Source organism: Bactrocera latifrons, unplaced genomic scaffold, assembly GCF_001853355.1.
Source record: "Bactrocera latifrons isolate USDA-ARS-PBARC rearing strain unplaced genomic scaffold, ASM185335v1 scaffold_201, whole genome shotgun sequence".
NCBI lineage: Eukaryota > Metazoa > Arthropoda > Insecta > Diptera > Tephritidae > Bactrocera > Bactrocera latifrons.
In genome coordinates this window covers 459,861-481,387 of record NW_017535531.1, presented here as the reverse complement: position 1 = coordinate 481,387, position 21,527 = coordinate 459,861, and the positions used below count along the sequence as shown (strand labels likewise).

Sequence of the window (21,527 nt, the reverse complement as noted above, 5' to 3'; positions counted from 1 at the left end):
GGACGGACGGACAGACGGACAGACAGACATCCGGATTTCAACTCTACTCGTCACCTTGATCACTTTGGTATATATAATCCTATATCTGACTCTTTTAGTTTTAGGACTTACAAACAACCGTTTTGTGAACAAAACTATAATACTCTCTTTAGCAACTTTGTTGCGAGAGTATAAAAAGAGAAGTACAGCATTTTAAAAGTAAAAATAATTTGCTAAGAATTTGCATCAAATCTGTAATTAGAATTAATCTAAATATTATAAGATAATTTTATATTGTTAATGTTATAAGTATATCCTTACCTATTGTTACTACTAAGATGGACCTAAACGGAGTAATCACTTTATCTTTTACCGGACTAAAAGAGAAGTTGAGGGTACTGGGTATTTCGACTACAGGTCAAAAGCGTGATCTTCATAACAGACTTATCCAACACTATGACTTATCGGGAAATAGGGCTAGTGACGAAGAGTTCTACCACTCAGTTTACGAAAGCGTAAGTGGAACCACCAACTTATGGTCCTTACTGGTAATCGTGCAACAACAAGAGTTCAACTCAAAAGATTTAGAAGATTATGTTAGCGTTTTTTCAGGACAAGGGTCCGTAGATATTCGACGGTGGGTAAGCGAATTTGAAAATAATACTGAAATCGTAAAATGGCATGACTTTCAAAGATTTGTTTATGGCAAATAGCTTCTTCATGGTGCCGCTAAGCTTTTTGTTAGGAGTCAGAATAATTTAAAGAGTTGGAAAGCCCTGAATCTATCATTAGTTAATGAGTTTGGCTGCAAACTATCTTCTGCAGATGTGCATARGTCGTTGAAAAATCGCCGCAAACAAGCAAACGAAACTTTTCGGGAATACTTGTATCATCTCATGGAGGTAGGCAAACAGATTAGTCTAGACAAAGAAAGCATTATAGATTATTTCATAGAAGGGGTTCCAGTACCAAGTTCAATAAGGCAATTTTGTATCAAGCTAAGAATATAGAAGAACTAAAAGATCAAATCAAAATTTACGAAAAGGTACAGATATGCAACTCAGGCATAGGAAAAATAGTAAATGATACATCCTGTAAGCAGACAAAAGAAGAACTAGGTAAAGGATGTTTCAAGTGCGGAGACAAATTTCACTAGCAGCTCAATGTCCACAAAAGCAATATAAATGCTTTAAATGTAATGAGACGGGGCATCGATCGTTTTAGTACAAAAATAACAAGGTCAAGGGATATAGAGAAGTTAAGATCGAATAAGTAGCATAAACACTTTAAGGAATACAAGTTTCCAACCAGTCGTTAATGAAGAATTACATTTCAAAACAATTAATTTAAATGGGTTTAGGTTCGAAACTATAATTGATTGAGGGTTTTCACTTAACTTAATACGGTACGATACGTTGATATTAAGTGGGATTAAGCCAATTCTAAGCAATGAGAAAAGAAAACTATATAGCGCTGGCTTAAATGTGATTGAGACAATCGGAAGTTTTGATACTTTTATACATATAGATGAGTTGTTGTTAAAGGTCAGATTCCATGTAGTCAGAGAACAAGATATTAAGTTTGCAAGTATGATAGGAAAGGCTATCTTAAAAGGCGTAGATATTGTTTTAACAGAAGATAAAGTAATGTTTAAGAAAATAGATAACTCAAGAGAATATATATCAGGTAGTGACAAATTGAGGCAGGATTCTAAACAGGTTATGAAGCAAGAACGAAATGCACCAATTGAAGCAGAAAATAAGTGCATTAAGAAATTTGATGCGATTAGTTTAAATGAAAGAAAGAATGACGCTACATTGAATTTGGGACATTTGAGTAAGTGATTAGCAAGAGAAGATAAAAGCTTATTTGATAAATACAAATCATCTGCCAAAAGTATATCACCCTTTAAGATGGAAATTGTTTTGATTTGCCAGAGGTACTGGCAATCATAGAAGCATTAAAGAAATGGAGAATTTACCTATTAGGTATAGTACACATCAAAATTGTGACGGATTGTAACGCGTTCACGATGACTCTTAAGAAGAAAGACGTACTCTCAAAAATAGCGAGATGGGCATTGTTTCTTCAGGACTTTAACTATGAAATCGAACATAGAGCAGGATCTAGAATGGTAATGCTAGAAAACCCTTTAAAGTTTCGGCTAAAGCAAGCTCAACTGAATGACGAATAGACAAAGGCAGTATGTAAAGTTCTAGAAAAGACGAATACGAAGACTTTTATATAAAATTTGACATTSTTTTTAAAAATCCTGCAAAGGAATTAATTGTAGTACCGAAGCTAATGGAAGACGAAGTCATTAAGTTGGCGCATAGGCAAGGGCATTTCTCAATAAAGAAAACTCAGGATCTGTTAGAAAAGTCGTATTTTATTTCTTAAGTAAAGGGTAAAGTTTGACAGATAGTCCGAAGCTGTATTGAGTGCATTGTTAATGAAGTCAAGTCAGGAAAGAAAGAGGGATTCCTTAACAGCATAGATAAAGAAGATATACCATTAGGTACATATCACATTGATCACGTAGGGCCACTAGAAACGACCAGTAAGTTGTACAATTATATATTGGTGGTGTTGGATGCATTCAGTAAATATGTGTGGTTGTACCCTACTAAAAATACAGGAGTAGATGCAGTGTTAGATAGACGCACAAAGCAGGCAGCTGTATTCGGTAACCCAATACGTATTATTTTTACATCAAATTTGTTTAGAGAATATTGTCAAAAGGAGAATATTCAACATTTACTAATAACAATAAGGGTTCCAAGAGGAAACGGACAGGTGGAGAGAATTCATAAAATCGTTATACCTATGTTGTCAAAGTTGTGTACAGAAACACCAACTAATTGGTATAAACATGTAGAAAAGGTGAAACAGTTTATAAAAAATACACACCCTCGGAGTACGAAACAGTCTCCCTTCAAATTACTAACAAGACTTGACATGCGAATGGCCAACATGCTAGAGCTAAAGGACCGACTAGAAGAGAAGGTTATAAACGACTTAAGTGAAAACCGCGAAATAGTATGAAAGCAAGCGAAATTATAAATATAAAATTTAAATAATTTGTGATAACTAAGATTTATATTGAAATAAAATTTTTTACATCCCGCATGATTTGCTGGTTTATTACTACATTTTGGTTGGTTTTGTTTACCTCGACCTGTGTTTAAAACTTCCACCATTTTGGCGTGTGCATAATTAAAAGGAACTTAGCAACTTTGACACTGGGCATTTATAATCTTAATGAGGGTTTCATTGTGCATTTTAATGTTAGAGTAACAAATTGCGCAGACTTGGATTTACTTAAAAGCTACCTTTTATCTGAATCCGAGGCGTAAATTCATTCAACACATCAAGTAGCTGAAGTATACATATGTTCGTATATATAATATAATATATTTTTATACACAAGTTTTGTTTAAAGTTATTATCTTTTAAGCGGTTCTAGTCAAATTTTATGAAAGGGTGGATCTATAACATTATTTGAAACTGTAGTTGTAGGCTTACACAGACGTTTTACAATTGTCAGTCCGTATTATATCCAATAATACAAGTACAACGATGCAATTTCTAAAACCTTAATTGGGCTTTTTTCAGAGCTAGGAATTTATTTATACCAGAATTACATATATTTATCACCTGAAAGGAGCATTGCTATATTGTGTGGGTGTCTTACTAAAGTGTGAAAATAGGTGAAAACTCTTCGACAACATCTTACAAAGACAGCTTCGCACTGTTCCAACATATTGGGACTCCTTTATTATAGAAGATAAGATATAGAGATAGTCTCATTCTTCCTAAAAATACCAGCTTTATTATACATCCCCAATTATATACATATATAATATTGAATAAATATTATATCTCACGATAGAGAGTCGCCTTGTCTGAAACATTCTTTGGTGTCGAACTGCTCGGAGAGGTCCTTTCTGAGCCCTTCAGAACTTTTGGTATTGCTCAACGTAAATTTACATATCCATATTAGTTTTGCGGTAATACCAAATTCATGGCGGCCTAAGAGCAACTGCAAGATGAATGGTGAATATCTAGCTGTTGGTTTTCCCGGCTCCAATGAGGTTTAATCTTTTACACAATACGCTTAACACAATCTTATATGCGATTTTGAGGAGTCTCCCTTTTTGTGGACTGAGCAGAGCACACTTAAATTCGAATCGATGGGCATGCTTTCGTCCGACCCTATTCTATAAAGAAGCTGATGCATGCTTCTCGTCAGTTCTTCGTCGCCGTGGTTAAATAGCTCAGCCAGAAATCCGTCGGACCGCGCAGCTTTATTACTCTTCAGACAGGTAACTACTATTTGAGCTTCTTCATGGTCAGGCAGTGGAGCGTCTACGCCACCGTCATGGATTGGGGACCCGTGAGCGCAATCTCCTGTTATGCTTTTACTGCCATTCAGCAGGCTGGAGAAGTGTTCCCTCCGTAATTTTAGTATGGTCTGGCCATCAAACGATAGATCACCTTTGGGGGCTCTACAAGGGTATGCTCCGTTCTTGAAACCTTCCGTTAGTTCCTGAATTTTTAAAACGCCGTTACCAATTACTGTCGTGGCCTGGAGCTTTCCGGTTTTTGAGGCAGCGGATAGCCTCGGAGACTTCTTTGTGGGAGGAGGACTGAAACTCGACCGTCTGGAAAGTTGTGCCCCGGACAGTTTCTGAGACTTCCTCCTGAAAAGAAGAGACTTTTTGAAAGCTTGGAAAGGGGAGCATTGATTTTTATGGGATTGAGCAACGAATAGATCCCCTCTTAAATTAGGGCGGGTTTAGGGGTCTCTGTTGAGGGTCACGTTTTTTGTCAGAAATAAGTCTAAGGTGCTTACTTGGAATCTGGAACTTGAAGGGTGGTAGATCTGTTCGGAATGGCCTACGATGTTGAAGTTGTGTTGGAGAGACATTCTGCAGAGGGTTAATCCATTGGCATTATTCGTAGAGCGGTTACAAATCCTATATTTAGAAATGAAATCGCCTGCGTAATGGTAGGAGTGGAGGGTTGAAGAGGGATGAAATCTTGAAAGGGCTTTTGTCAGGAGGGATATATATGGTGATGATCCTGCGCCTGCGTGATTTGAGCCATTTTTGGAGGTCCGGGTTATTGTTTTTTGGGATTTTTATGTCAAAAATTGCCTTCGCTGAGGAGTGCGAAGGGTCAAGATTGACCGTTTTTAGGGGCAATATTTTTGGGCCCCTGCGCATGCGGAGAATGCTCGTCGAGGCATTCTAGGACGCCTCTGATCACGACAATCAGGTGCTTGTCCTGGGAGTCGGTTGGTTGTGTACAGAATTCCGTGCCTCTTCAGTGCAGAAGTAAGCTCCCGAATCCCGTCAACGGTTTCGGGGTAAACCAAGATGGCTGCTGAGACCACTTTGACAGATCTGACTTTTACGCCTTTTTTGCTTAGACCGGAGCGTTCCTTCTCTCACGATTCCTTCTTGAGGATTCGAATAGGAGATAGGGTTTCTCTCCTTAGAGGGGGTTAGGTCCTCGCTTTCATCGGAGGAGGATGACGGCAGGAAGTAGTCAATTATAACGGTTTCAGGGGGGAATTCGGTGCGGCGCCGCTTTTGCTTTTCGTGTTTGGGTTTTTCCCGGCGGCGAACATCGACGAACGCGTTGTCATCGGATGGATCAAGTAGCGTCGTTGGAGTTCGTGTTGATGTTGGTGTTCAGGATTCTGTAATTCTTGAGTATGTGCTCTACTGAGAGCAGATAACTACAGAGGTCTTTAACGAGGGCGGTAAGCTCGACCTCGCTCAGGAAGGAAAGATTTGGGAAATTCATTGTTGAGTAGTTAATGTATAACAACTTGCAATGTTTATCCTTTTAATGTTTTTAATGTCAATATGTCACTATGTTTTCATATGTCACTATGTCCTTTTAATGTTTTTAATGTCAAAATGTCACTATATTTTCACTGTTCACTGTTCAACGAACAGTGGTTGTATAATAGTTTATAGCTATGCAGGCCTATGCGAACATACGGCCTTGCTAAGCCTTTATGTTTGTCTTTGGTTGCGCCACTTAATGTCCGTTCACTTTGCTGTCTGTGCTATGTCTTGTGGGCAGGAGTTTACAGTAAGCGTACATATATTAGTCGTTGTCAGTGCGTCCTGTTCACTGCTTTTCATTCGCATTGCAAACCGGGTTTCCTTTGTTTTTTTTTTTAGGTTTATTGGAAACTTTGGTTGTTGTTATGTGCACAACGTGGGAATTTATTGCATTACTGCTGCAGTTGACGAGCCAAAAATTCAAATTACCAGAGAGAAATGTGAATTTGCCTTACATGTCGTTTGCTCGTCCGGTTGGCCGCTTCGAAACGTGCAAGGATGCATTTAGGTTATGCGTTGTTTATATTTATATATCGTCACATGTACGTACACATATGTAGCGTTTATATATACACACTTGCAATTACGCGGGAATTGTTGTATTTCCTTTCGGCTGACGTTGCGTGTTATATGAAGAGTGCATTGCTGCAGCGTTTGCTATTTCTGACTATGGTCCGAATACGGCAACTAACTACCGCCAAAATTGATACTGCTGCAGCAACGCAGAGTTTTCTAAAGCTGCATATAGTCAAAATTATGTAAGAATGCAGTTCATATGTTTTAGGTGGAAAGTAACAAAGTTGAGGATGGCCAAAACAAAGGAAATGGAGAAACTTCAGAATGACCAATATAAAAGGTTTTGATCAGTTTTATCAAATGAAATTGTTGATTAAAATTTCAATAAGACTTCTAATAAGATTATAAGTTCTTTGAAGAACTAGAACCGGATCGTTCAGTTTGGATGGTATGTGTAAATTCCCAGATTGTACCATTGCCTTAGGCAATAAGCCATGCCGAATGTCCTCAAAATATTTCTTCAAAAGCTTTCAATTTTTGATATATGTTGTAGTGGTCCGAATCATCGGTACCGCCAGTGAAAAGGATATCTCAAAAACTGAGAAGCTTTTCTTCTTTATTGGAACAGACACCACTTATGTGGTTATAGCGAGTTAACAACATACTGCCAGTCGTTTCGTCTTTTCGGTATTTGGCGCCAATTAGAGATTCCAAGCGAAGCCAGTTCTTCTCCACCTAGCCTCTCCAACGGAGTGGTGGTCTCCTCCTTCTCTGCTTTAATTGACGGGTACTGAATCTAAATCCTTCTAACCTGGAGTGTCTTCATCCATACGGTTAACATGACATAGCCAGCGACCAGATGGTCGCCTTCACCTGAAACTGTTGTACTTTGAGGCGCGCCCCCAAACCGGTCACAACCACGTCTTTGGTGAAACAGACGTAGCAATTAGACTTCAGCACAACCGAATATATCTGGGTGGCTCTACTGAAGCTTCCTCCCTTTCAGCTGTACCGAGTGCGCTACCAAATCTTACACAAGCGTTGCTCACGTTTCCAAGGTGCACGGGTTGGACGCAAGAATAGAAATTGAGTATAACCAAATGACTTTAACTGCTTAGCCAGAAGCATGATTTAACCCAAATACATTTCATCACACACTGAGTTACTAGGTCACGTATATACAGACGGAAAACTGAACATGACTAAATCGATGCACGATTTATATATGAGTTTATTTTATAGGGGGTCCAGCATTGCCTGCTGGGTGTTACAGACTTCGTGGTAAATTTAATCCCTACCCAAGGTATGAAGATCCGAAGGAACTTATTAACACTACAAGGACTCTCACATTATAACATTTTAAGGAGGTGGAATTTCAATTTATGAAAAGTAGTTTAGTTCGTTTAAACTTTATTCTTGTGCAGATGAGATACCAGATACAGATCTTCCACCATATACAAGAGATTAGCATTAAGGCAGTTGATGTATAATTTATCATATGGTCATTCAGAGATACATTTTCCTGCTCGTATCTCCCAGAGAAATTTAATTAGTTTTCAAGGGCATATATAATATTCCAAAACTAAGTTCTAAGCTAAGATTTAGTAGAGTATTATAATTTAACCATCTCTTTGCAAGAACGCATTTTGCACGTTTTACATATTTGCACTTGGATGTGCGTTTAATTCCAGCAGCATACGCACCAAAACAAACATTTGCATGATTACAATATGAGAATGCAAGCACTTGTAATCTTGCAGTTTGGCATTTGGCATTGGCACAATTTTCACAAAATGTTGCAGAACTGCCACAATTAGAATTTTGCTCATATCCTTGCTGAAATACAACCATTTCATAGAAAAAAATAAGAAATATAAAAAGATAATAAAGGAAGAGTAAAAGAGCACTTACATATGTGGTATTTAGTATTTTGTGTGTTGAAAGCGCAAGAGGGGCAAGTTACCGGAGCCACAGGAGTAGTAAGACTTTGAGCCCGCAACGAGTTGAAAGTTCATTTCAGGCATTCTAAAACGGCTGGAATGGGTTAGACATTAGTAATTTCGGCTAACATTGTAATATTTGCTTACTCGAGAAGTTGTACTTTACAGATCAGTAATTGTTAGACATACATATGTATAGACAAGTTAGTGCCTGCAAAAAAGGTTAACAGGGCTAAAATTTTAAGCAGAATAGTCTTTAACAAATAACATAACTATTACCGCATGGCGTTTCAAAACGTATTCCCTTTAATACACGAATTTAGAGTGTCAGTAGGTCTCATTTATTTAAATTGATAATTTGTGTGGTAAAATATTTTCCTATAAATTACGGAGCTGGTTTTAGAAATGAAGAAACAGTTTGTTCAATAAATATTTCTTCAAATTCTCAAAATAAGCGTTATACGAAAGATAAGATTGCCATCTTTTTCTGATTTTGGACTGCTAAATCAATCCATATTTTGCATATTTGAGAATTAGGAGTTATTTCAGAACAATGCTGGTGATACCATATACCTCTTCATGGATAATATATTCATATACAATACAAGTATACTTATTTCCAATGCACGTGAAAGTACATTAAGGTTTTTATGCGTTAATTTTGGTAATTGATGGGGTTAATATAGTCAAACCAACAATTAAAATGTTGAGGTCAACTTTATCAGATCAGGATAGAATTACCTTAAAGACTTTAAAATACCAACAAGACAATATCCTTACATTGACATCGCTGCAGTAATTTTCAATTCACTCAGTTCTCTCAAACATCTCGGAGCTATCCCAGACAAAAAACTAAATAAAAGCCCTATAATAGTTGCAATGAACCTGCTTGCTGTAGATTACGACTCTGATGTTCCTTCTCGATATTCGCCCAATGTATTTCCAAGTAGAGTATGAGACAATGCTTACGCTCAGCCAGCTCATGATTTTAAGCTATTGGAGCCAGACTCGGCAACACTACGGATATATAACTATACTCGATTTTCTTAATGAAATCGGGCTAAATTGGCAATGTGACGGACAACAGCATTCTTTTTCCGTAATAGAGCAAAATGAACAAATGCTTCCGTAATCGACAATTCCAACAGCGACATCTACATATTCACCGGCGGTTCAAAGAGTGAAAAAGGAATCAGATCAAGATTTTTCTTCAGTAACTTATACACAGAAGATAGCTACAAGCTAAATGACTACAATTAAGTCGTCCAAGTGGCAATTAGGGCTATCCGTAATTCCCACAACGTTAGGTTATGCAAACAGGATATAACTATACTCTTAGTAGGTAACTCGGTTAATGTTATCTTAGTGCCCGTCATATGAGTATATGGATAGAAGGAAATGAACAAGCTGGCTCGCTCGAGGAAAGCTGGAAAGGAAACTCTTTATCGAAGCTTATGGCCAGCCGGATGGTACGAGATATATTCTACGGCTCCCATAACTCCAACCTAACTGATACTGTATTGCTGGGTTGGCGAAAATTCGGGGTTTTAAACCCAATCTACTAGGTTACTGAATAACGCTTGTACCCAGGAGTATAATTGGCCTCCCTTTTCAACAATAAGGATTTGTGCTAACAATGGCTGGAAAGAAATACTTATCAAGAGGCCAATGACATCTCGAGTTCAATGACAATATTTCAAAAATCTTTCGGCAAATTTACTCAAGTCTCAGGATTTAGAATGTGGCTGTGACACGACTTGATATTCTTCACAAGTATTTCAAATTCGAAGCACGAAAGTTTCTGAAGAATTTAATAGAGGAATGGATCTAACGTATTATCTACAAGTATGTTCTAGTAATATCGGAACCGAGTTTATACCAATATTGTACTAATAAATAGTTTTATGGAGTAATTAATGCATTTGCAATGTTTTCCTTTTATTTCCCTTTCATTTGCAGTTGTAAATCAACGTTACGAAACGGAAGTGCAAAATCCAGGAGGTTTTATTGGTAGCAATGTGTTAATTAAATGTAATGTACCGTCGTTTGCTAAGGAGTATGTAACGGTGACATCATGGCTGCAGGAACCGAATTTCAATATGTATCCATCGTTAGAACGAGGTGAGTAGAAATTATATGTTTAACTAATTAAAAGTACATTGGAGCGTCATACTTAAAGAAAATGATAACTAATCGATGTGAATGTAAAGGGCGGTTACGTATAAGCTATCTTAAAAATCCGTATAAAGAATAGTTGTTTGAGAAATATATAAATTCCGTTCGAGTGTTACAGAATAATATAGATTCGAATATTTGTAAAGGAACCTAACTGAGGTCACGTGTTTCCTATGTAGATACAGCATTTCGATGAGTTTTTTTATTTGAAGAAAAATATATTGGCTGTTGCATGACCCACAGTGGCACAGTTTACACCGCGGCAAGTAGTTTAAATTATTTTTTTAGGGAGGTTGATAACCTATCCAATTCTTTCAATGATTTATCCTTCCGAAAAAGGTATCACTTGAACAAGCCTTATATTCACAACTGCTTTCAATTTTTTGTCTCTGACGGAAGTCTTCTTGTATCAAGAGTGAACCCTCCTATCGATTCTATCGGCTAAGTGACTAGCGCTCTTCTGGTGAATATGTCAAACATTTCGTTTACCTCAATAACGTTGCTATATTGGTAAGCCAAGAGCAAAAAAAGTGTATAATGCAAATCTTAACAAATGATATGACTCGTTAGTGAAAATATGCACTGTTCATGATAATCATCACAGGTCAACGACCCCGAGGTTAAAAAATATTGCAATAACTTTCGAAATTTCTAAAAAAAAGGAGTAAAACCACGGCCAAACATTAGTCTACGCAACTATTTGATTTTCATTAGTCTGTAAAAACATATATAGATTTAGTAAATCAAAAAGGATTAGTGAAAAAAGCCGAAAACAGTGCGGCATTCACCACCAAAACTTAACCAGCCAGCAGTAGTCAACAGCCGGTTTCCTCTTCCGCGCTACACTTTCAGGCTTCCCTCTCCAGCGGTACGAGTTTTGAAAGTTCGGAGTTTCGGTATTGAAAACCCGCATCGGCCAAGGGTCTATTCGGCCTTCGACCATCCTTCATTGAGCCAGCTCGTTGCACATATCCTTGTTGAAAACTTTATTATTATTAATTGCCACAACCGAGCAAGGCTATTTAAATACCGAGTCACACGTGTGTGACCTAAGTTATTAGGAATGCATACGTGGGTGAACGTATGCAATTGTAGTTACGCATCAAAAAAAATTTAGGCAATGAAAGCAGCACTGAAATAAAACAAACGAATACATTTTTGCACACCACATTTCCGCTGAACCATAACCTTTTTGCCAATTTCATTTAATCGCTTCTTGTACACATTTTCTCACATTCTTTACTCTGTATTTTTAGATGGGAAACTTCATATGCCACCGACCGGCGAGCTTCTGGTGTACAACATCACTCGCACCGATGCGCATAAAGTTTATCGCTGCCGCACCCATCACAAGCTGACGCAGGACTCCGTTGTGAGCAGCAATATGGGAAAAATTCAATTGACTGGTAAGTTAACTACAGCAATAATAACACTAAGAACAAATAGTGGTTACTTAGCATCGCAAAAGCCATGCACGTTTGATCTCACCTTACGGCATTTAGTTTGTTTATATCTAAGCATGTACATTATACTTCCGTGTTTTAGGTAATAAGTGCTTGGGACAACCGCGTTAATCAAGAATAACATTATATATTGTTTGTCATATTAAATCATGGTGACATATAGTATTTTGCGAATTTAATGAACAAAAGTTTGTTTTTCTCTAAAGAAATAAGTCGATACTCTGCAATTTCTCACCAATAATCATTTGGTTTTACTACCGTTTCAATTATTATTTCACCTCTATACAGATATTGAAGAAGAATCACCATGGTATCCACCGGCTCGAAAAGGTCTTTCCTTATTTTTGCGGTGCTGATAGTAGTGGCACAATAGACCTAAGGTCGTAATACATTCCTTATCAATCAATCTAGCATGATTTCGCATTACCTTCTATTTAAAGTAATTAATCCACAAAGTATTTAAATCTGTCTTGAAAATATTTTCATAGCTAAACCTTTCAGGTCCTTTTCATCTTGGACTTTAAGGCCCAATCTCATCAAAGCTGATCTAGGCGTCATTTATATCGGGTGATTTTTTAAGAGCTTGATAACTTTTTTAAAAAAAAAAACGCATAAAATTTGCAAAATCTCATCGGTTCTTTATTTGAAACGTTAGATTGGTTCATGACATTTACTTTTTGAAGATAATTTCATTTAAATGTTGACCGCGGCTGCGTCTTAGGTGGTCCATTCGGAAAGTCCAATTTTGGGCAACTTTTTCGAGCATTTCGGCCGGAATAGCCCGAATTTCTTCGGAAATGTTGTCTTCCAAAGCTGGAATAGTTGCTGGCTTATTTCTGTAGACTTTAGACTTGACGTAGCCCCACAAAAAATAGTCTAAAGGCGTTAAATCGCATGATCTTGGTGGCCAACTTACGGGTCCATTTCTTGAGATGAATTGTTCTCCGAAGTTTTCCCTCAAAATGGCCATAGAATCGCGAGCTGTGTGGCATGTAGCGCCATCTTGTTGAAACCACATGTCAACCAAGTTCAGTTCTTCCATTTTTGGCAACAAAAAGTTTGTTAGCATCGAACGATAGCGATCGCCATTCACCGTAACGTTGCGTCCAACGGCATCTTTGAAAAAATACGGTCCAATGATTCCACCAGCGTATAAACCACACCAAACAGTGCATTTTTCGGGATGCATGGGCAGTTCTTGAACGGCTTCTGGTTGCTCTTCACCCCAAATGCTGTCTCTTATACACATCTAGATGTGTATAAGAGACAGGTATAAACCACACCAAACAGTGCATTTTTCGGGATGCATGGGCAGTTCTTGAACGGCTTCTGGTTGCTCTTCACCCCAAATGCGGCAATTTTGCTTATTTACGTAGCCATTCAACCAGAAATGAGCCTCATCGCTGAACAAAATTTGTCGATAAAAAAGCGGATTTTCTGCCAACTTTTCTAGGGCCCATTCACTGAAAATTCGACGTTGTGGCAGATCGTTCGGCTTCAGTTCTTGCACGAGCTGTATTTTATACGGTTTTACACCAAGATCTTTGCGTAAAATCTTCCATGTGGTCGAATAACACAAACCCAATTGCTGCGAACGGCGACGAATCGACATTTCACGGTCTTCAGCCACACTCTCAGAAACAGACGCAATATTCTCTTCTGTACGCACTGTACGCATTCGTGTGGTTGGTTTAATGTCCAATAAAGTAAACTGAGTGCGAAACTTGGTCACAATCGCATTAATTGTTTGCTCACTTGGTCGATTATGTAGACCATAAATCGGACGTAAAGCGCGAAACACATTTCGAACCGAACACTGATTTTGGTAATAAAATTCAATGATTTGCAAGCGTTGCTCGTTAGTAAGTCTATTCATGATGAAATGTCAAAGCATACTGAGCATCTTTCTCTTTGACACCATGTCTGATATCCCACGTGATCTGTCAAATACTAATGCATGAAAATCCTAACCTCAAAAAAATCACCCGATATATTAGTGTGAGAAAATTGCTGCAGAAGCCGGATATCCATTTTCGCGCAATTAAAATTGTCTAAAGTGCAATAATTCCCCCCTACATCAACTTATGCTGAAATGGTAGGGCGGAAATCCTTGACTATCTTTTAAAGGTTTTGGAATTATGAACTCTATAGCCAGGCAATTTTTATTTTTTAGTTACTTGTTTCAATTTTTTGACGTCAAAAAGCTTTCGTTGGGCTTTGGAACTTCAAATGCCATTTGACTGAAATATATGAGTCTGTTTGGTTTGGGATTTTTGCATATTGTAAAATTGGTCTGTGCGGAAGGCCGAAGTGAGGAATGAAGAATATTCCCTTTGAGAATGGAACCTAAAAATTCAAAGCTCGTTATGAACGTGCTACGAATTTCCCTCCGCAAACCGCTGGCAATGCGTTGGCAATGAATTGCACAATACTGACTCCCAGCTTCGCCAACGCATGTGGGTTTTATAATGTTGCGATGTGTAAATTACATCATTAAATTAATTAGCGAAAGCTTCGTAGCTAAAAGCCACACGCAAACTAGACGTGAAGCTCGCAATAAGTATACGCTTGTGGCCCTTAAAAAACACTCAAAAGCGCAAATAAACAAGAACTATTTAACTGTTGTTGTGTGGTTGCATGCATATTTAATTGCCGTTAATTTCTGTTTCATTTACACTGAGTTCTTTGGAACATTTTTGTTTTTGTTGTTATTGTTTGTAACTGTTTTCTATAAGCAAGTGTATTCTTGATATGCCGTTAGAATATTTTTGTAATTTAACACTATCCCTCCTTTCTTTCTCTTTTTGTACTCCGCAGAAATACGTGAACTCATGCCGGCCATTCTGAATGAGAAGACGCCTGGGCGATTCCGTTGTCTAGCCATGCGTGGCGTACGCAGACCCGAAGCCTGTCTATCGGTAATTATTGCATTTTAATCATTTAACGGTTCTTTCAAATTTTTCCTGCAATGCCTATTGTATGTGTCACTAAAAATTACAATATGTTGAATGAAAATTTTTAAACTCCTACAGAGTTGATAAAAATCCGATTTTACTTGGATAATGTAAAGCCAATGTGTTATAAACGCTACTTATACATATGCCGATACAGGAAAGCGTTTAGAAACTCAGTGATTTAGTGAGTCTTCCTTGTCAATTTAGTTTATACTGTTTGATCTCACCATAGAATAATCAGTTTCACTATTAATACCATTCAGCAGTAGCATTGATATCCCTAATCTACCCCTTCAAAATATTTCAATTAAAAAAATAATTTATTTATTATGTTAAATAAATCAGTACCCAATCAACTAGCACACATTCATAAACCAGCTACTGTCCTCAACATACTTCCCGTAGCATAAAACCTCAATGTAAGCAAAATCAGTAAGTAAGTTAAGTCTACCCTTTTCAGTACTTAAGCATTACATAAGTAAGAACTGTAAAACACTATTTTCCTATTTTATATTAAGTACAACATAGGTATGGACTGTGAAACCGGGCATAAGAGTCTTATGTACAGTTCTTTATGAAGCAAGACGAAAAGCTCCTTTAATTGAACATCATCTATCGGAACAGTGCCCTGAAACTTGGACAAATCTGCTAAGCTATTTTTTATTTTTTTTTCCTTTTAAATTTCACCTACTATAGATGTCTTAAAGTATGAGATCCGAGGTATTTTTGATCTGATCTGGTAATGGCGGCAAAACGCTCTGAACCTAGCATAAAAATACTTAAGTTCTTTACTTCTATATCCGCTATTTCGCTTGGATTCGAAAAATGTGAGATGCTATATATTATGGCCTTATTTCGGCAAAGGCGGAACATTTGAGGAGAAGTGTTGAGACGATTCTATGTCATCTTTCAAAAAGCTGGTGGACCTAAACCTGTTAAATCTTACCGCGTTAATCCCGATCGGACAGTGTTCAGTTAGAACTTCAACAAAAATAAAAGGTGGACTCTTCTGTCTGCGAAGCGTAGAGAAAAGTCTTGCGTGAGATTTATGGTCATTTGCTCATTGGCAACGGCGAGTGCATTGTATGTCAATGAGTTGTACGAGATATTGACGAGTAATATTGACATAATTCAACGAATTAAGAGACAGCGGCTATGCTGGCTAGGCCAAATTGTTTGGATAGAAGAGAACAGAGAGAAGGACCTGGTTGCACTTGGTATCTCGAATTGGAGCCAAAAGAAAAACCGACTGGCGCGCTGTTGTTAGCTGGGTTATAACCGCGTAAGTGGTGTCTATACCTCGAAGGAAGAATAATTAGAATTTTCGGTATGCATAGCGTTCACTAAACCTCTGAACCCCCTGAACGACATTTTCGACTACTCAACTAATAGTTGCACAACTACAGGAATCCAACGGAACACCCATCCTGCAGTTATTGGACTGTAGTATCTTCCCTAGTAAGCTAATCAGCTATGCAGCTTCTTGAAATAATAACATAGCCAGTCACCCAAACCAGTCTAATCGTGTAGTAACTTGTTGCTAGAGATGAAAGTTCTTGATCATATTGTAAGCGAGCATCGCTAATCTCCGATGGTGGATAGTCATCACTCCAAAGGAGGATGTACCCAGCAATACATCTACTGCTACCTTTGTGGCAACTTGCAGCGGTCAGGAAGTCTAAAACCGGAGCTGATGGTTGGTTCCTCACAGTGCACTAGCACCCCAAACCAATACTTGAGATAGAGATGTCATCCAGCACCATCCATTATCTTTTCTGAAACTACAAAGAAAAACCTATGTAAAGGCACCTCATGTAAAATGAAGTTGAAGATGAATAGGGAGAGCAAGAATCTAAGTTTTCAATATTGATAGAAAATTCCGAATGACAATAAATTGGCGCAAGAGAAGCAAGAGAAACTTGTGCTGTGCATTTTATTAATTTTAAATTGTCCATATTTTTAACAAGCATAAAGTTTAATGGAAAATTTTGCGCGAAAGGTTTTTTCATGAAGTTCGAGTTCAAGGAAACTTTTTATTTAAAAGGTACGACAGTGCAAGTGATCGAAGATATACAAGCATTGTCAGCTCCGTTTTTGAGAAACGAAAAGCACTTTACAAAATGTAAAGGAATGTGAAGAGTTTAAGATGAAAATGGAAGCAGAAAATATGAGAGTGCCCTCAAAAGCATTACGGACTCAAATACCGCCACCTCTCCTCACTTACGGCAGTGTATGAATGTGATGAAATGTTTGCAAGGCAATGTCGTACATATTTGCGTACAAGCTTAACGGCGCACCAAGTTAAGCTAAGACAAAACAAACCGACCAGCAACAGCAGGAGCTGGCGAAGAGTATGTTTAATCATGTCGGGAACAAGCAGGGAAATAATTTAACACACATGACTGCTGCAACTGTCCCGTGGTACGCTGGAGCCGTGGAAACCAACCGTGCCAGGCGAATCACAAAGGGAAAATGTAAAAAGCAGAAAATTAAGAAGCAGAAAACCTAAAAGCCAGAACGACATAAACAAACAACAACAGAAGAAGAAGAAAAACCGACCCAAGCAAAGCGAAAAAAAAATCTAGAAAATGTGAAATGTTGTGCAGATATATGCGAGTGAGTTTGTGTGACATAGAATCGGAAAGAAACTCAAACGAGCCTATTGGTCTGGGACAAATGGGAGCTACTTCACATTGTGGATGTTAGGTGTACACGCCTTTTTGTATGCTACATTTATTATTTGTGATAAATATATGTTGAGACAGTTTTTGCCTTGTCCAGACGCATACTCATATATGCCCATATAATAGTTGATCCGCTCGAGTACATTGACAGGCATTATTTTAATATGCCCCGGCAAGCAGGATGTCGGCAACACCATACATCTATTATACCGACCACCAAAAACATTGGCATGCGTGATTTTGTCACTTCATACCGAATAGTGGCCAGATGTAGATAAGTGAAATGACTGCTTATGTATATCGTAACAGGAAGGCGCCCAATTATAATTGTTTTGGAAATGAGGTCTCATCCTGTGGAATTTAGATTTAGTTTTTTCCTTCTCAAACGAAGCCAAACCAATTTAGTTCCGAAAGATATGGACAGAACCATTTCATTATCTATTAGTGCAGACATATTGCAACATAGGAAACCTTCAATCGACATGTTAAAGCTCTGTCATCCGATATGTGTGGTATAAAGCAGCTCAAATTTTGATATTATTGATTAGGTTTACGGAGTCTAAAGGTACATCTGTCTCGATTTTTCCAATTTTGGCATTAGAACATAGCATTATCCGAAAAATATATCTCTGAGTTTCATTATCTGCGTTTTACTAAGATAAGTCACAAAAAATACGAATGGATTCCGAAATTCTTATATTAGGTGCATGGGAAGTCAACCAAAAAGTTCGAAAATATTTACAATAGTCCTATGCAAGTTATGGGAATCACTGCCCAATTATATCCATTTTTACTAGTTAGGCGCAACATTACCAAAAAAGACGTTTCCTAATTCTATGTCAACTCATACTTACGATTAACCATCAGACATCTTCCTGGCATTGCTGGAATATCGGGAGGATCAGTAAGTTTGGGGATCAATTGGGTCTTACAAAAATGAAATATCGAAAATGTTTTCAAACAAGCAAGGAAGGGCTAAGTTCGGGTGTCACCGAACATTTTATACTCCCGCATGTTAAAGTGATAATCGAGATTTCATTATCCGTCATTTACATATTTTTGTATTTTGCTGTAAAATTAACTAGATTAGATCAATTTGTGTACTTTGAGTATTGAGTTGTATTTTTATTTATTTTAACTGTATTGATTTACCGATATTTTCGGTGAAAAATARGTTAGGTTAGGTTAGGCACTGAGTTCTTCGTGTTTGATATCAGGGACCTTGAAACGTTATAGTCCGATCACGACAATTTTCCACAAGGGATACCTCAAATACCGTATTTTTATAAAATTTTATTCCGCTATCATCATTGGTTCCTTATGGATATATTTTACAGAGAAGGCATCAGATGGAATTCAAAATAGCGTTATATTCGAAGAAGGCGTGGTTGTGAACCGATTTCACCCATATTTCGTACATGTCATCACGGTGTTACGAAAATATTATGTACCGAATTTCATTGAAATCGGTCAAGTAGTTCCTGAGATATAGTTTTTGGTCCATAAGTGGGCGACGCCACGCCAATTTTCAATTTTTCCTGAAGGAAGCGACTCTATACAGTTTGGTTGACATAGCTATAGTAGTTTCCGAGATGTGTACAAAAAACTTAGTAGGGGGCGGGGCCACGCCCACTTTTCCAAAAAATATACGTCCAAATATACCACTCCCTAATGCGATCCTTTGTGCCAAATTTCACTTTAATATCTTTATTTATGGCTTAGTTTTAAGTTTTCGGTTTTCGCCATTTTGTGCGGGTGGCAGTGGGCTGATTTTGCCCATCTTTGAATTTAGCCTTCTTATGGAGCCACGAAATACGTGTACCAAGTTTCATCATGACATCTCAATTTTTACTCAAGTTACAGCTTGCGCGGACGGACGGACAGACAGACGGACTCTACTTGTCACCCTGATCACTTTGGTATTTATAACCCTATATCTGACTCCTTTAGTTTTATTACTTACAAAGAACCGTTATGTGAACAAAACTATAATACTCTCCTTAGCAACTTTGTTGCGAGAGTATAAAAACAGCGTCACATTAACGTCTGTGAAACAATGCTTTCCTACTATCAAGATGTCATAAAACGTGTTATTAGTGGAGATGAACCTTGGATCAAGCGTAGCAGCTGGAAATAGACGATTAGTCGGCCGAATATCGTGAGGCGATGCCGACAAAAACTACGTCAAATCGGGTCGAAATTCAAAGTTAAGTTGTCAGTTTCTTCGATTAGCGAGGTGTGGTTCACTAACTGTCTAAATGGAATACCATTCGTTTGCGCGAAGCTCTTTGTAAAAATGGGGTGGGATTATGGGACAACAACTCTTGATTTTCGCATCACGATAAGGCACCGCCACATACTGCATTGATTCTTCTGAATTGTGGTTATTCAGAAATATCAAACGACCACTCCATGAAACCCTTCTGTGTCAATTGAAGACAGTAAACGGGTTTCGCTACGCGCATTGAAGACTATTATGCCACCTGATCTTTGACAAATGTTTCAGTCATTAGAAAAAAGTTAGCACAAGTCAACTGGTCGAAATCACTGCCAAATAAATATTCTCAAGAAATTTGGCTAAGAGTTCAGGAAAGAAAACTAAAAGTTTCTATAGCCTCTACATTTGCGGAATATGAGAAATAAAATTCCACATATTTCAACCATTGGAAATTACTTACAGCTGACATACGTAACGACCAAACAACGAGGAGTCCATGCAGCACTTGCTGGCATCAAGGAAGACACGCTAATTATAACCGCAGTCGATCGGTCCGAGAGCGGAGTTTTCTTCAGCACTGCCACCAACTCGGAAGACAGCGAAACTTTCAAAGTACAAATTGCTGTTATATCATCGCTCACTGCCAGCATCCAACCCACCGTGCAAACAGTGAATCTGGGAAAAACCGCAAACTTGGTGAGTTCCATAGCCAGCAGGCGAAAATTTAATTGAATATTCGCGAAATTTATTTGAAACACACAAAAAACTCACTTAAATTTCGCACAATTAGCCTAATGATTGGCGCTTTTATGTAGCTCTAACCGTAGATATGTGTTCTTTTAATTAGATTTGCAGCATTTCGGGCTTCCCAAAAGGATGGTCAGCCACTGCGTTCCGGCGCGCGCGTTCGTCTACTCTCCTCAGAGCACATATGCATTACGTTCATTACGAAGGAGGACAAGGGGATGTATCAGTGTATTGTGCAAAATGATTTGGAATCGGCTCAAGCCAAAGCGGAATTGCAATTAGAAGGTGGGTGGAATGCCAATTATGGTAATTCCTTGATAATATTTCCTAATTATTAATTAAGATTTCTTTAAAAGTGTGAATTTGGTATTCAAAGGGCTGGATCAAAATGATAATTGAAAGATAAATAAAAATATATTGTAGAACCTTAGCACTACTAGTATATTACCTCTAAGAGGTATCGATGAATGGATATTTACTATTAGTTTTAAATTTTTTATTATTATGAGTTGTAGCTGGCGGCAAAGAACTTCACCGCCTCTTCTCTTCCATGATTAATTACTAGGTTTAAATTAAAACGATGTAGCTTTAAAAAATGTTGCAGAACTAGATATTCCCAAACCAAGCAAGGATTTATATTCTTCTCTCAGCTGACTTACAGAGGGTTCCTCAAGTTTATCAACTTTCTCATTTTTCCGTATATTAGACGACAAAGGTGGTTGAGTTTACGAAAATCACGCATGTTTACTTCTACATATCTGCTTTCCTAGTGCTCGAAGTAGTATTTTAAATTCGCGGTTCTCTCTCAGTAACCTACTTCCACTAATTGAAAAAGGTTGAAGAGACTTCGCGGTCGTTGTAAAACACTTGCTACACTTACGGTACATTCTAAGCATACCAATACATTTAGAAACAAGTAAGGAAGGGCTAAGTTCGGGTGTCACCGAACATTTTATACTCTCGCATGATAAAGTGATAATCGAGATTTCA

At 37.9% G+C, this 21,527-nt stretch overlaps 1 pseudogene; it reads left to right on the top strand.

The window, feature by feature from the left end:
* Positions 1-20,936, top strand: part of LOC108968093 — a 32,379-nt pseudogene extending 11,443 nt beyond the window's left edge.
* The last annotated feature ends 591 nt before the right edge of the window (positions 20,937-21,527 follow it).